This window comes from Puma concolor, chromosome B3, assembly GCF_028749965.1.
Source record: "Puma concolor isolate L17-30 chromosome B3, mPumCon1.1.hap2, whole genome shotgun sequence".
NCBI classification, from domain to species: Eukaryota; Metazoa; Chordata; class Mammalia; order Carnivora; family Felidae; genus Puma; species Puma concolor.
The window spans coordinates 68,149,481-68,165,024 of NC_141672.1; positions in this window are offsets into that span (position 1 = coordinate 68,149,481).

The window sequence follows — 15,544 nt, forward strand, 5'->3', positions numbered from 1 at the left end:
ATGATGCTTATCTTGGAGGATATGATTTCTTGTTTAGTTTTTGTTTCCTACTTTTAAAATCTATTTGTTTGTTTGTTTGTTTGTTTGTTTAAAGTAGTTTCTGTGCCCAGTGTGGGGCTCCAACTCATGACCCCAAAATCAAGAGTTGCAGGCTCCACTGACTGAGCCAGCCAGGTACCCCTTTTGTTTCTTATTTTTATTAACAAAATACTAAAGAACCAGATTACATGTGCTGCTAGAATCTGAGAACTTCTGGAAGTCACTACATAAAGACAGACAAAAGGAGGCTATTTTCTTTGGCTCTCAACAGAGAATGCATTACTGGAAGCCTAACATATTCTAGTATGGAGAAGGCCACAGCTGTGGATGCAATTAATGGCCCTTGCATTTGCAAAAAACACAGATCCATAAACTGCAGTGACGTCTTTGTAAATGTGTGCCATATTTGGGGGGCAAAAAAAAAATTCACAGGCAGGGTGCTATTGTGCTTAATGCAGATGGATATGTTTTCAATGTGGTGTGGTATGGGGTGGAGCATGAGAATGACCAATTCTATTATAAAATATTAAAATCTGCTGGTGTTCTGGAACTTTGTGTGTGTGTGTGTGTGTGATTGTTTCTCTGGCCTCTGCAAACACCCATGCCCTCTGTCCAGATCTGGATCCAGATTCTGGCCAGCTACTTGGACCAGAGGACTTAAATGTTTCCATATGTTACTGGCACCCAATTCTTAGAAAAGAAACAAACAAACAAACAACGAAGAGTCTAATGATTTACTTTTTTCCATCAGCTTGCCATATTCTTGGAATTTTTAGGTGTGTTGTTTACCAGATTGTTTACTCCTATGCTACTTCTTCGTAATATTGACAATATATTTTTATGATGCCTTTCTTCAGTGGTTCTTAGATTTTAATAATGCATCAGAATTATCTGGAAGTCTTGTTAAATACAGATGCTGGGCCTCACCCCCATAATTTCTGATTCAATGTGTGTGGGGGGGTACAGGGCCCTATAATTTGCATCTTTAACAAATTCTCAGATTATGCTAATGCTGCTGGCTTGGGGATCACACTTTGAGAAACTCTGTTGCAGATATAAGTTTCTTAGATATTAGTCCCAGTATTCTTACTGGATTTCTTGATTAGCTGCTGAGATTAGCCCCTATCCTTTTTTTTTTAAAGTAAACTCTATGCCCAATGTGGAGCTCAAACACAGGACCCTGAGATCAAGAGCTGCATGCTCTACCAACTGAGCCCTTATTCATTTTTTTTTTAAGACTTCTTAAAATGTTTTAATTTATTTTTGAGAGAGAGCGAGTGGGGGAGGGGTAGAAAGAGAGGGAGACACAGAATCCGAAGCAGGCTCCAGAGTCTAAGCTGTCAGTACAGAGCCTGACATGGGGCTCAAACTCACGATCTGTGAGATCATGACCTGAGCCAAAGTCTGATGCTCAACTGACTGAGCCACCCAGGGGCCTCTAAGCCCTTATTATTATTTTATTAAAAAAAATTTTTTTACATTTATTTATTTTTGAGAGACAGAGAAACAGAGCACATGTGGGGAGGGGCAGAGAGAGGAGACAGAATCCAAAGCAGGCTCCAGGCTCTGAGCTGTCAGCACAGAGCCCGATGCAGGGCTCGAACTCACAAACCATGAGATCATGACCTGAGCCGAAGTCGGACGCTTAACCAACTGAGCTACCCAGGTGCCCCAGCGTTTCCAGGAAGTACAGTACTGTATTCTTAATAAGCGTTTCCAGGAAGTACAGTACTGTAAGTTAGAGGAGATCTTAACAGTTTATGAACTGCCAGAACCTAGGAACATTTGCTGGAAGAATTTTAGGAATTTATGTTGGCCATGTGGTATCTAATCTACCATGGAAGTTTGTCAGTGTCCTGCAAAGACCTGGAGTTGCCAGGGTCAGAGATGTTAGATCAGAATATTTCATCATGCTCAGACATTTTTTTGACTAATCCTGCAACCTGAATCCCCAAATCTCAACCATTATTGAACTTGATGAGATGGGACCTGATAGTCAAGACCTTGTTTCATTTTATTTTATTTTATTTAGTTTTTACTGTGAAGTAATTGACACATATAATAATTCTATATATGTATATATTGCAAAGTAATCACCACAGTCTAGTTAACATCCATTACTACACAGTTACAAATTCTTTTTCTTGTGATCATCTTTTTTTTATTTTTTATTAAAAAATTGTTTTAATGTTTATTTTGATTTTTTAGAGAGAGAGCATGAGTGGGGAAGGGACAGAGAGAGAGGGAAGACACAGAATCTGAAGTAGGCTCCAGACTCTGAGCTGTCAGCACAGAGCCTGACGCAGGGCTGGAACTCAAAAACTACAAGACCTGAGCTGAAGTTGGACACTTAACCAATTGAGCCATCCAGGTGCCCCTCTTGTGATAATCTTTTTTTTTTTTTAATTTTTTTTTTTCAACGTTTTTTATTTATTTTTGGGACAGAGACAGAGTATGAACGGGGGAGGGGCAGAGAGAGAGGGAGACACAGAATCGGAAACAGGCTCCAGGCTCCGAGCCATCAGCCCAAAGCCTGACGCGGGGCTCGAACTCACGGACCGCGAGATCGTGACCTGGCTGAAGTCGGACGCTTAACCGACTGCGCCACCCAGGCGCCCCAGCAAATGGCAGGATTTTCTTCTATTTTATGGCTGAATAATACTTGAGACCATATTTTATATGATCAGCTTAGACCTATTGTAATGAGAAGCTTTTAAGTAATTAATAAAACAAAAAAGTCTTTGAATTTTCTTCTGTTTAAATAACAGTGATTGGAATTGTTACTTTGTTTTTAGTAACCCCTTGGAAATATTTGTTAACCATTTCCATGTAGTCTAAAGGGGAACAAATAGGTCAGATACTAAGCCTGAGCCTCAAACTCTTAACATCTGTATGGAAATTAGGAATACTAAATCACTATTAGGAAAGGGAGTCAGAAATTTTTAGTATAGACTCCTGGATACAGAGAAGAAAACCTCCCTACTTATCTGAAAATATCTGGGGATGACTACAAAAAATAGCCACCTCCAGTTGCTCTCTTTCCTTATCCTGGCTAATTTTTTTCTACAATACTTACCATTTTGGAATTTACACCATTTACTTATTTATTAAACCATCTGTCACCATTGAATGTACACACTCTGAAGGCAGGGACTTTGTCTTGTTCACTACTGGGTCTCCCGTGCCAAATGTTTTCTGGCATGTTATTGTTGCTTGATATTTAACAAATGAGTGAATGAATGAATCTATCTTGTTCAGCAAGGTATCTCATTCTACAATGATTAAACCACCAGCATTTTACTTCAGCAGGTCTCCTAAATGTCATTGTTCTGCAGGACTAGTTTCTATCAGCAGCAAGTGGGAACAACAATGGTATTTCTAAAGCAGGTGTTTAGGCTGACAGGTTGAGGAACTCTGGAAGAGAGTGGGGGAAAGGCAGACTATTTGAATGCTTTGTCTGAGTTATTAGAACTCCTTATAGTTAGTGTCAAGACTGTAAAATTAATAAACTCATCCTGTTTTTTTTAAAGTTTTATTTTTTTATTTTTGAGAGGGACAGAGACAGCATGAGTGGGGGAGGAGCAGAGAGAGAGGGAGAGAGAGAATCCCAAGCAGGCTCTGTGCCTGATGCTGGGCTGGAGCCCATGAAACCGTGAGATCATGACCTGAGCCGAACCCAAGAGTCGGACGCTTAAGTGACTGAACCACCCAGGTACCCCACCTCTCATCCTGTTTTAATAATATCTCTTCTTTACCTGTAATACTATCTCTTCAAGAAACCTATACAACTTCGCGAATCAATTGTCTTATTTTGGGGTTGAAGCATCCTTAATAATTGTTTTGATAGGCAGTTTTATTGGCCACTAAAACTTTTTAATTTTTAACTGAGAATCCGTTATTCATGGATGTAGCCTGAGCTGAGAGCTACTGTGTCATGCATTTACTTGGGCTTTATGCAGCAAGGGAGAGGGGACTGTTTATGAGCTATCTTTTTGTGTTTTTTATGTTGATGATAATTTCAATAAGTGTAAACATATTCTAGATCATCAGGCTGGTTACCTTACATACCTTAGTTCTATCATCATATTTCATTGCCCATATATGCATTTGTGTTTATGATGGTTGCGTTGGGGTCATGCATTTGTAATAAACTGTCATGTGTATATGAGAAAAGAACAGCTGTGCCAAGTGAAGATCAGAACACAGCACAGAGACCCCTTATAAGGAGCTTGCATCTGATCCTGTAGATCCTGTGATGACAGACCATTAAAGGTACATCAGATCAGGTAGGGATAGCAAAGATGAAGAGGTGAAGAAATGTTCACCATGTTAAATCAGCATGAGTTTAGTGACGGTTTGTCTCTTGAGGCACCTTTGGATGGTGAGGGAAAGTAGTGAGAGTGACTCCTCATGTTTCTCAAGCCCGAGCAATGTGGAGATTTCCCCTAAAGGAAAAAAAAAGTTTTTTTTACAGCATATGATGCTGACTTGAATTAATTATATGATGATGTTACTTTGATATGTATATATAAAAAATTAGGCATAAAATTTTTATTAGTCTTTTAAAACTAAAAGATATTTACAAATTAAATATAAAGAACTGTAAAACCAGTTAATTCTAAATTTTTTAAAAATGTTTTATTTATTTTTGAGAGAGCATGTGCAGGGGAGGGGCAGAGAAAGGGGGGCAGAGAATCTGAAGCGGGCTCTGCGCTGACAGCAGACAGCCCGATGTGGGGCTCAAACTCACAAACTGTGAGATCATGACCTGAGCTGAAGTTGGATGCTTACCCAACTAAATTTTTTTAAATGTTTATTTATCTTTGAGAGAGAGACAGAGACAGAGCATGAGTTGGGGAGGGGCAGAGAAAGAGGGAGACACAGAATCGCAAGCAGGCTCCAGGCTCTGAGCTGTCAGCACAGAGCCCAATGCGGGGCTCGAACCCGTGAATCATGAGATCGTGACCTGAGTGGAAGTTGGATGCTTAACCAACCGAGCCACCCAGGCATCCCCAAACCAGGTAATTCTAAATTAACAACTTTATTTTTCTAAACAACCTGAGTTTTATATGACAAATGGTATTGTTTTGATAAAACTAAATCACTGCTTGCAAACTAAATATAGCACAGACTGCTACAGCAACAGGATATTTTGAGTTAGGATAGAGAAAAGTGGTGAAGAATTGTCAATACACAGCTTACAAACAGATTAAACTCTTTAAAAAAGAAGCTCTACATTTTTCAAGTTTGAGAGACTCCATTATTTGAAGACTCCATTCCAGGATTACTTCATTTGAAAGTCTTCTCTGAAAAACCCTCCTGGGTCTGTGCAGAGTTCTGTCAATTAATTTACCTCATAACATTGTGACTCTTACATATTTTTTTTCCTGAAAGGAATTTTTTTTTAATGTTCTCCAAGATTGGAACAGTGCCTAGCATATAGCAGGGGCACAGCAAAGTTTTTTTGGTTGAATGAAAGCTTCCTATAGACTTCCTGGGCTTTTTTTTTTTTTTTTTTTAATGATTAATTAAGCAAAATAAAAAAGCCGTATTAGCATTCAGTCTGAAGAGAGGAGACATTATGAAAATTGCCCAACACTTCTGTCTACTTACGTGCTCTTGCCTTATGGTGGAGTGTGCCATTTTCTTATAAGCAGAAATTCACAGACTATACCTGGCAGTGATTCCTGATTTCAATGCAGGTAAATTCTGTTCCCTGTTATCATTTGTGTTTAGTCATTTCCCCATTCAAATTTGGACTCAGTCCTTTGGGTGCTCACTATTGACTCAAAACTAAAATAAATAAAGCTTTAAAAAATGTAAAAAAAAAAATATGGCACTTGCTATGATGAACACCAGGTGATATAAGTAAGCATTAAATCACTATATTGTACACCTGAAATTAATATAACAGTGTATGTTAACTAACTGTAATTAAAGTAAAAATTAAAACTTAAAAATTTTTTAATATTTTTATTTTTAAGAGAGAGACAGAGCGTGAACAGGGAAGGGGCAGAGAGAGAGGGAGACACAGAATTGGAAGCAGTCTTCAGGCTCTGTGCTGACAGCTCAGTTCAACGCTGGGCTCAAACTCACAAGCCGTGAGATCATGACCTGAGCCAAAATTGAATGCTCAACAGACTGAGCCACTCAGGCGTTCTAAAATAAAAAAACTTTAAAAACGTAAAAAATAAATAAAAATAGGAGGACAAAATAAAATAACCTGAGAAAGGAAAGCACAGCTGTAAGAAAAAAAAAAAAAGAATGACTAGGTAGATTTGAAAATAAAAGGGAATTCATTCCCTTTAAGTGGAAAATAAAATAGTTCAGAATTTAAAAACTCAGTGAGTGGGCTTTACAGCAGATTTGATACAGCCATAACCACCACAGCGGAGGAAGAAAAGACTAGGAAAAGTGAGACGAAGTGAGTGCTGTGGGCAATATTTCAAGAGATAGGGGCTTTAAGTTTTCCAGAGTCAACCTCTTCCACAGATCTTAGAAACAAACTGTTTCAACAAGAAAGAAAAGCCCTGGGGTGCCCGGGTGGCTCAGTTGGTTAAGTGTCCGACTTCAGCTCAGGTCATGATCTCACAGTCTGTGAGTTCAAGCCCCGCGTCAGGCTCTGTGCTGACAGCTCAGAGCCTGGAGCCTGCTTCGGATTCTGTGTCTCCCTCTCTCTTTGCCCCTTCCCCGCTCATGCTTTGTCTCTCTCTGTCTCAAAGGTAAATAAAAACATTAAAAAAATTTTTAAAAAAAGAATGAAGAGCCCAAATAGTTTTAAAACTATTAAAGGATGCAACTTGCAGTTAATATTTTCCAACAAAGAATACTCCAGGCCTAGGTTATTTTATAGGCAAGTCTTGCCAAATTTTCAAACATCAAACTTATACAAATTCTTTCAGAGAACAGAAAACTCATTCTAGGAGGCCACTCCTTGCTACCAAATCCAGGCAATGTTGATATGAAAAGGGAAATTAAAGGTCAATCTTATTAACATAGGTACAGATTGAATCCATCAGTCAATAATGAGCACCCAAAGGACCCGAGTCCAAAGCTGAAGGGGGAAATGGCTAACACAAGTGAAACCAGGGAGCAGAATTTACCTGCATTGAAATCAGGAATCACTGCCAGGTATATCCTGTGAGTTTCTGCTTATAAGAAAATGGCACACTCCACCATAAGGCAAACACACAAAAGTAGATAGAAGTTCTGGGCAATTTTCTCATTTTTAGATTGTCAGTCATATGGGGTATTCTTTACCTTATTTTGCTTAAAATTTATATGTGTTATATATATTCTTTTGGAATCAAGAATTATGTATAGATATATAAATGTATAAATATGTGTGTATATGTATATATATATATCTGTGCACATACTTGTGTATGTATATATGTAGTTTTCTTCCATGGAAAAGTGATGGCATATGGGACGCCTGGGTGGTTCAGTAGGGTGAGCGTCTGACTTCGGCTCAGGTCATGATCTCGTGGTTCCTGGTCCCACGTTGGGCTCTGTGCTGACAGCTTATAGCCTGAAGCTTGCTTTGGATTCTGTGTCTCCCTCCCTCTCTTCCCCTCCCCTGCTGATGCTCTGTCTCTGTCTCTGTCTCTCTCTCTCTCTCTCTCTCTCTCTCTCTCTTAAAGATAAATAAACATTAAAAAAATAAAATTAAAAAAAAGAAAAGTGATGGCATAAAAATAAGCTTATAGTGGAATCAAATGGCCAAAGAGAAGTAAATTGAACACAATTTTGCGTTGGCTCTGAAATGAAGAAATAAGGCTAAACATAAGCCAGGGGCTTTTGGGAATTTCTGGCACATGAAAGTGGACCCAAGTGACAGAAATTGCAGCAAATGAGCCAACACCCATGCGCCTCGTTAGAAGATAAATACAGGGTCCTCTGGGTGGCTCGGTCGGTTAGGCTTAGGTTGATTCCAGCTCAGGTCATGATCTCACAGTTTTGTGAGTTCAAAACCCACGCAGGCTTTGAACTGACTACAGAGCTTGCTTGGGATTCCCTCTCTCTCTCTCTCTCTCTGCTCCTCCCCAGTTCATGCTCTGTCTCTCTCAAAATAAATAAATAAACTTAAAAATATATTGAAAATTAAAAAAAAGATAAATACAGTATTACAGAAAATAGGTGAAGGAAGGTCTCTAAACTCTTCTAACATTCCTTGTTTAATGACTCTGAACTTGTGGTTGCGACCCCAAGGTATCAGAATGCCTTGGAAGACTTTTCCAAAATACACACATATCATCACTGGTTTTTGATATCTACTCTCTTCTATGAGACTCAAGGCCCCGGTTCACACTGATCAAGGCTGAACATGGGCGGCTTATGAGAGGAAGTGTCACAGTGGAAATACCTCTTCCTATTGTAAAAGTGACTGAAAGGAAGTGTGCAGAGACAATGACCTGACAGCTTCTTTATGTTTGTTGAGGTTTGCTTCAATGGGGAGGACGGGTAACCCAGAGAGGTGGGTAAGGCGTCTAGATCGACTGTTTATTATCCATGTGAAGTCATATTGTCTTTTAGTGTTGATTTCTTGACTGTGAAATGAGGAAAAACATTCTTACCTAACAGAGTTTTTGTGGATTAAGTAGAAAGTACAGAAAACCTTAATATAGATCATGATACATAGTAAACTGTTTGCAAATAGAATTACATTTTATAACAATGAAAGCATAACCGTCCTAAACCATTATCCATGACATGTTTATGTGTAAGTACACATATACGTATATATAGGGAAAATATTTGCTTAATAGACTTAGGATGTTTTGCATGTTCAGCAATTGTTAGCTGCTGTGGGAAGGAACCATTTGGATATATTAGCTGAAGAACTTGATGAACTTCTAAACTAATTTATTAGAGTCTTGGTACTGCCAGCAAACTGAGAAATGGTATTGGTAAAGGATCCCTGAATTCCTGATTTGTGATTCTGACATGGAACCCGGAGGGGTTCTGTGGCTCAGCTCTGACTGACTCTTAGGACTGAATCCTGCAGCCTATCACTTGGTACCAGCTGGATGAATTTGTTTGCCTTATGGGTCGCGCTTTAGCAAATCTTTTAGTTTTCGTTTTATTGAGCATTCACAGAAGTGCCAGTCTAATTATTGTTTTCTTCTTGAACATTTCATAAGAACTGCAGAAAATTAAAGAGAGCTTTGCTGAGTTCAAATATCCACTATAATTTTCTGCAAATATATCACTTGTGCCTGTGAAATTAATCAAATACAGAACCCGAAACAAACAAAAAGAAGGGTAAGCTTAACTGCCCTGTGGAAAAAGACAGATGTTCTTTGTCTAGTTGAAGAGTAATTAGACTCCACAGTATTGAGATTCTTACCTTGTCCTTCACTTGAAGTCAATGTACCTTCTTCTGAAGTTTAGCCTCACTGGTATCTTTTACTTTATAAATAATCTGTTCATTTCTTTTGCCCATTTTCTATAAAAATTTTTATTTTTCTTGATTTTAAAAGTTTCTCCTGTATCGGGGCACCTAGGTGGCTCAGTCAGTTAAGCATCAGACTTCGCCTCAGGTCATGATCTCATGGCTGGTGAGTTTGAGCCCCGCATCGGGCTCTGTGCTGACAGCTCAGAGCCTGGAGCCGGCTTTGGATTCTGTGTCTCCCTCTCTCTCTCTGCCCCTTCCCTGCTCGCACCGTCTCAAAAATATATAATAATAAAACATTAAGGGGCACCTGGGTGGCTCAGTCAGTTAAGCGTCCGACTTCGGCTCAGGTCACGATCTCACTGTCCTTGAGTTCGAGCCCCGCATCGGGCTCTGTGCTGACTGCTCAGAGCCTGGAGCCTGTTTCGGATTCTGTGTCTCCCTCTCTCTCTGACCCTCCCCTGTTCATGCTCTGTCTCTCTCTGTCTGAAAAATAAATAAACGTTAAAAAAAAATTTTTTAAAAAACATTAAATTTTTTTAAAAAAGTTCCTCCTATATTAACCTTTTATATAAAATATATATTGTGGGGCGCCTGGGTGGCACAGTCGGTTAAGCGTCCGACTTCAGCCAGGTCATGATCTCGCGGTTCGTGAGTTCGAGCCCCGCATCAGGCTCTGGGCTGATGGCTCAGGGCCTGGAGCCTGTTTCCGATTCTGTGTCTCCCTCTCTCTCTGCCCCTCCCCCATTCATGCTCTGTCTCTCTCTGTCCCAAAAATGAATAAAAAACGTTGAAAAAAAATTAAAAAAAATAAAAGAAAATATATATTGCAAAAAATTTTCCCTATTAATTGTCTTGTGACTTATGTTTTTGTCATGCAATAGTTTTTTTTTTTTAATTTTGTTTAACATTTACTAATTTTTAAGAGATAGAGACAGAGCACAAGCAGGGGAGGGGCAGAGAGAGAGGGAGACACAGAATCTGAAGCAAGCTCCAGGCTCAGGGCTATCAGCATAGAGCCCGACACAGGGCTTGAACTCAAGGACCATGAGATCATGACCTGGGCAGAAGTTGGACGTTTAACCGACTGAGCCACCCAGGCACCCCTGTCATGCACTAGTTTTAAACTTTTCCTTGGTTAAAAATTGTTTTCTTTTACTGCCCTCAGATTTTGAGTATGGTTAGAACGCGTTTTTCTACACTCAGCTTTGGAGAAATTCACCTGTATTTTATTTAGTACCTTTAGTATAGTTTACTGTTTTGTATTGTATCTCTGGTTCATTAGGAACTTATTCTTGTGTATGGTGTGAGGAGTGGAACTAATTTTATCTTTTTCCCAGTGGTTATTCAGTCGTACCAACAGTATTTACTGAAAAGTCCATCTTTGCCCCAGTGATTTAACATGTGACTTTTATTATATACTAGATTTCTATGTGTCATTAAATCTATTTCTGGACTTTCTATCCTAGTCCATTAATCTGTCTATTTTAATATACAAGTGAATCCTCTCTCATAATCTTGCCTTTTTCAGTATTTTACTTTTTGCGAGTTTATCTTTCCATGTGAATTTTAGTGTCAACTTGTCTAGTTCCAGAAAAGAAAGGCTTGTTGGTGTTTTTACATTTTTAAAATAAGGATCCCATTAAATTTATATATTATGTAGGGAGAGGTGACATCTTAATGATGTTGAGATACTCTAACCAAGAACATGAAATGTCTTTCCATGTGTATAACTTTGTTTTTCTTTCTTTCTTTTTAATGTTTATTTATTTATTTTTGAGAGAGAACATGAGTGGAGGAGAGAGCACAGATAGAGAGGGAGAAAGAGAGAGAGAATCCCTAGCTCTGGGATCTGATGAACCATGAGATCATGACCTGAGCTGAAATCAAGAGTTAGATGCTTAAACAACTGAGCCACCCAGGCGCCCCTACATTTGTGCTTTTTAAGAGTACTTTTAATTTTCCTCCTTTAGGTTGCAAATACTTCATATTAGGTATATTTTTAAGTAGTTTTTTAGGTTGGTATTCTAAATGAGATTTTTTTTCTTCCATTATATCTTTCATTATATCAATTTCATTGAGAATTTGTGTATATGAAAGCCATTGATTTTGCATACTAATTTTATATAAGGCTATCTTGTTGGAATATTTTAAGTTATTTTTATCAATGGTTCTTTAAGGTTTTCCACTTATGTTAGCATGTCATCTGCAAATAATAATAGTTTTTCTTCCTTATTTTCCAATTCTTAACCTCTCTCTCTTTTTTTTTTTTTCAGGGTGAGGAGGAGTTTTAATTGCTGTGACTAACATCTCCAGCACAATGTTAAATAGTAGTCGAGATAGTGGGCACTTTTGCCTTGTTTCTTCATTAAGAAGATGCTGGCTTTAGCATTAAGGTATATCACATGCTAAGGAACTGTACTTCTAATACTATTTTCATGAGAGATTTGATTTAGAATGGGTGTTAATTTTTCTTGAAATTCTCTTCAGCATTTATAATGGAAAAATCATATGATTTTTCTCCATAGAGCTATTGTAATAGTGAACAATATTAATAGATTTCCTAATATTGAAATATCCTTGCAATTAATTCTGGTGCAAATTCTCTTGACTATGGTGTGTTATTTTCTTTTTTTTTTTTTTTTTTTAACGTTTACTTATTTTTGAGAGAGAGAGAGAAAGAGCGTGAGCAGGGGAGGGGCAGAGAGAGAGGGAGACACAGAATCGGAAGCAGGCTCCACACTGTCAGCACAGAGCCTGATGTGGGGCTTGAACTCACGAACTGTGAGATCATGCTCTGAGCCGAAGTCAGATGCCCAACCGACTGAGCCACCCAGGTGCCCCTGGTGTGTTATTTTCTTAATGTGATATTACAGTCTGTACAATAATATTTTATTTAGGAAATTTGACATGTATACTTATAAGTGATATTAGATATTAATGTTAAATTTGCTTCATGTATTTAATTAGAAAGTTTTCCTTTGTTTTTTGTTTTTTTTTTTTTTTTTTTTTGCTACTCTGGGTGATTTTATTTATTTTTATTTTACTTCCAATATAGTTAGCATTCAGTGTTATATTAGTTTCAGGTGTTAAAAATAGTGATTCAGCACTTCCATACATCACCTGGTGCTCATCACAAGTGCCCTCCTTAATCCCCATCACCTGTTTCAACATCGCTCTGTTTCTTGGTTTGTCTCTCTCTCTCTTTTCCTTTGCTTGTTTGTTTTGTTTCTAAAATTCCAAATATATGGGGAATAGTGGTATTTGTCTTTCTTTGACTTATTTCACTTAGCATTATATTCTCTAGCTCCATCCATGTCATTGCAAATAGTGGAGTCTTTCAGACTTTCTGTATATAGTATCATGTCATCTACAAAGAGTGAAAGTTTTACTTCTTCCTTACTGATTTGGTTGCCTTTTATTTCTTTTTTTCTCTGATTGTTGTGGTGAGGACTTCTGGTACTATGTTGAATAAAAGTGGTTGAATAAAAGTTGTCTTATTCCTGACTTTAGGGGTAAAGCTCTCAATTCCACCCCCCCCCCTTGAGTATGATGTTTGCTGTGGTTTCTCATATATGGCCTTTATCATGTTGAGATATGTTCCCTCGAAACCTACTTTGTTGAAGGCTTTTATCATGAATGAATGTTGTACTTGATCAAATGCTTTTTCTGCATCTATTGAAATGATCATATGGTTTTTATCCTTTCTCTTATTGATGTGATATATCACATTGATTGGTTTGTGAATATTGAACCACCTTTGCAACTGAGGAATAAATCCCACTTGATCATGGTGAATGATTTTTAAATGTATTGTTGGATCAGGGGGTGCTTGGGTGGCTCAGTCGGTTAAATGTCTGACTCTTGATTTTGGCTCAGGTCATTATCCAATTGGTTTGTGGGTTAGAGCCTTGCATCTGGCTCTGTGCTGGCAGTGTGGAGCCTGCTTGGGATTCTTTCTCTCTCTCCCAGTCTCTCTGCCGCTCCCCTACTAGCACTTTCTCTCTTTCTATGTCTCAAAATAAACATTAAAAAAATTTTAATGTATTGTTGGATCAGTTTGCTAGTATTTTGTTGAGGATTTTTGCATCTCTGTTCATCAGAGATACTGGTCTGCAGTTCTCTTTTTTTGTAGTGTCTTTATCTGGTGTTGGTATCAGGGTGATACTGGCCTCATAGAATGAATTTGGAAATTTTCCTTCTACCATTTTTTTGGAACAGTTTAAGAAGAATAGGTTTTGACTCTTCTTAAAATGTTTGGTAGAATTTGTCTGTGAAGCCATCTGGTCCTGGAATTTGTTTGTTGGGAGTAGTTTTTCTTTAGTTTTTATTCTCTGAAAAAATTTAGGTAGCAATGGTACTATCTGGTCTCTAAATGTTTGGGAGCATTCTTCTCTTAAACCATCTGGACGTGGTTCTTTTGGTAAGTTTTTCAGGATGTTTTTCCTTTATGTAAATTGATCTATTTAAGCTCCTAATCTTTACTGGGGTAAATTTTGTTAAATGCTACTGTCCTAAGACATCTTCCATGTCATCTAGGTTATAAAGTTTATTTATTTAGAGGTGTGCGAAATTGTCTTTCATGATTTTAAAATTTCCTCTTTGTTAATAGTTATTATTTCTTGTTACACATTATTTTATATATTTTTTCTCTCTTCCTTTTTGTCTCGTTTGAACTACCTAGTGGTTTGTCTGGTTTGTTGCTTTAAAAAAAAAAAAAAAGAACCAGGATCTTTGACAACAATTTGATCTATTATTTTTCTGTTTGCCATCTCGCTGATTTCTGCTTTTATTTCCACTATTTCCTTTATTTTGGATGTGCTTCATTAGTGTTCTTCTAGCTTTTTGAATTGGGAATTAATTCATTTATTTTTACTTAAAAATTTTTTACTAATAATGATCTTTAAGGCTGTTTAACTTCCTAGGGCTGTTGTAATAAATTACCAACAGTGTTAGTAGTTCAAACAGAAATTTACTCTGTCAGGGGCACCTGGGTGGCTCAGTTGGTTAAGCGTCCGACTTCGGCTCAGGTCATGATCTCACCACTCATGAGTTCGAGCCCCGCGTCGGGCTCTGTGCTGACCGCTTAGAGCCTGGAGCCTGTTTCAGATTCTGTGTCTCCCTGTCTCTCTCTGACCCTCCCCTGTTCATGCTCTGTCTCTCTCCATCTCAAAAGTAAATAAACGTTAAAAAAAAAATAAAAAAAAAAAAAAAGAAATTTACTCTGTCACAGTTTTAAATGCCAGAAGCCCCAAATCAAGATGTAGGCAAAGCTGTACCCCGCCATGAGGCTCTAGGGGAGAATCCATTTCTTGCCTCTTCCAGTTTCCAGTGACTGCTGACACTCCTTGGCTTGTGGTTGGTTACATACTCCAATCTCTGCCTCTGTCTTCACATCATCTTTTCTGTGTTTGTCTGTCTCTTTATGCTGCTCTCTCATAAGCATACATGTGATGTTATTTGGACCCCTTTGGATAATCCAGGATAAACTCCTTCTCTCAAGATCCATAATTAAATTTCCTCTTTTGCCGTATAGGCAGTATTAGGTTCTAGGGATTAGGAGGTAAATATAACTTATATAACCATTATTTTCAGCCTCCAACAAAGGCTATGAATTCTCCTTGATCATTGCTTTAAACATACCCATATACTTTGTTCTGCAGTGTTTTCATCATCATACGTTTTCAGAGATTTTGTAACTTATGTCCATTTCTTATTTTACCCAAGATTTATATAATAGAAGACTTTTTAGTTTCCAGAAGTGGCTTTCTACTTTATGATTACATTTTAAAATTTCTAGTTTTATTGCATTGTGATGCAACAGTGTTGTCTGTAGTATTTCTGTTTTATGGCACTCAATGTTTTCTTTGTGACCTAAAACATAATTAATATTTGTCGATGTTCCACCTACATTGAAGGAGGAAGTATATTCTCTATTATTAGGGTATAGTATTCCAAGAAATATACATATGGTTGACCTCATGGATTATGTTGTTTAGATGTTCTATGTCCTTACTTATTTTTCATTGGCTAGACCTGGCTGTACTGAGAGTGGGGCATTAAAGTGTCCTATTGAGGGTCTATCTATTTCTTACTCTATCTCTTGTAGCG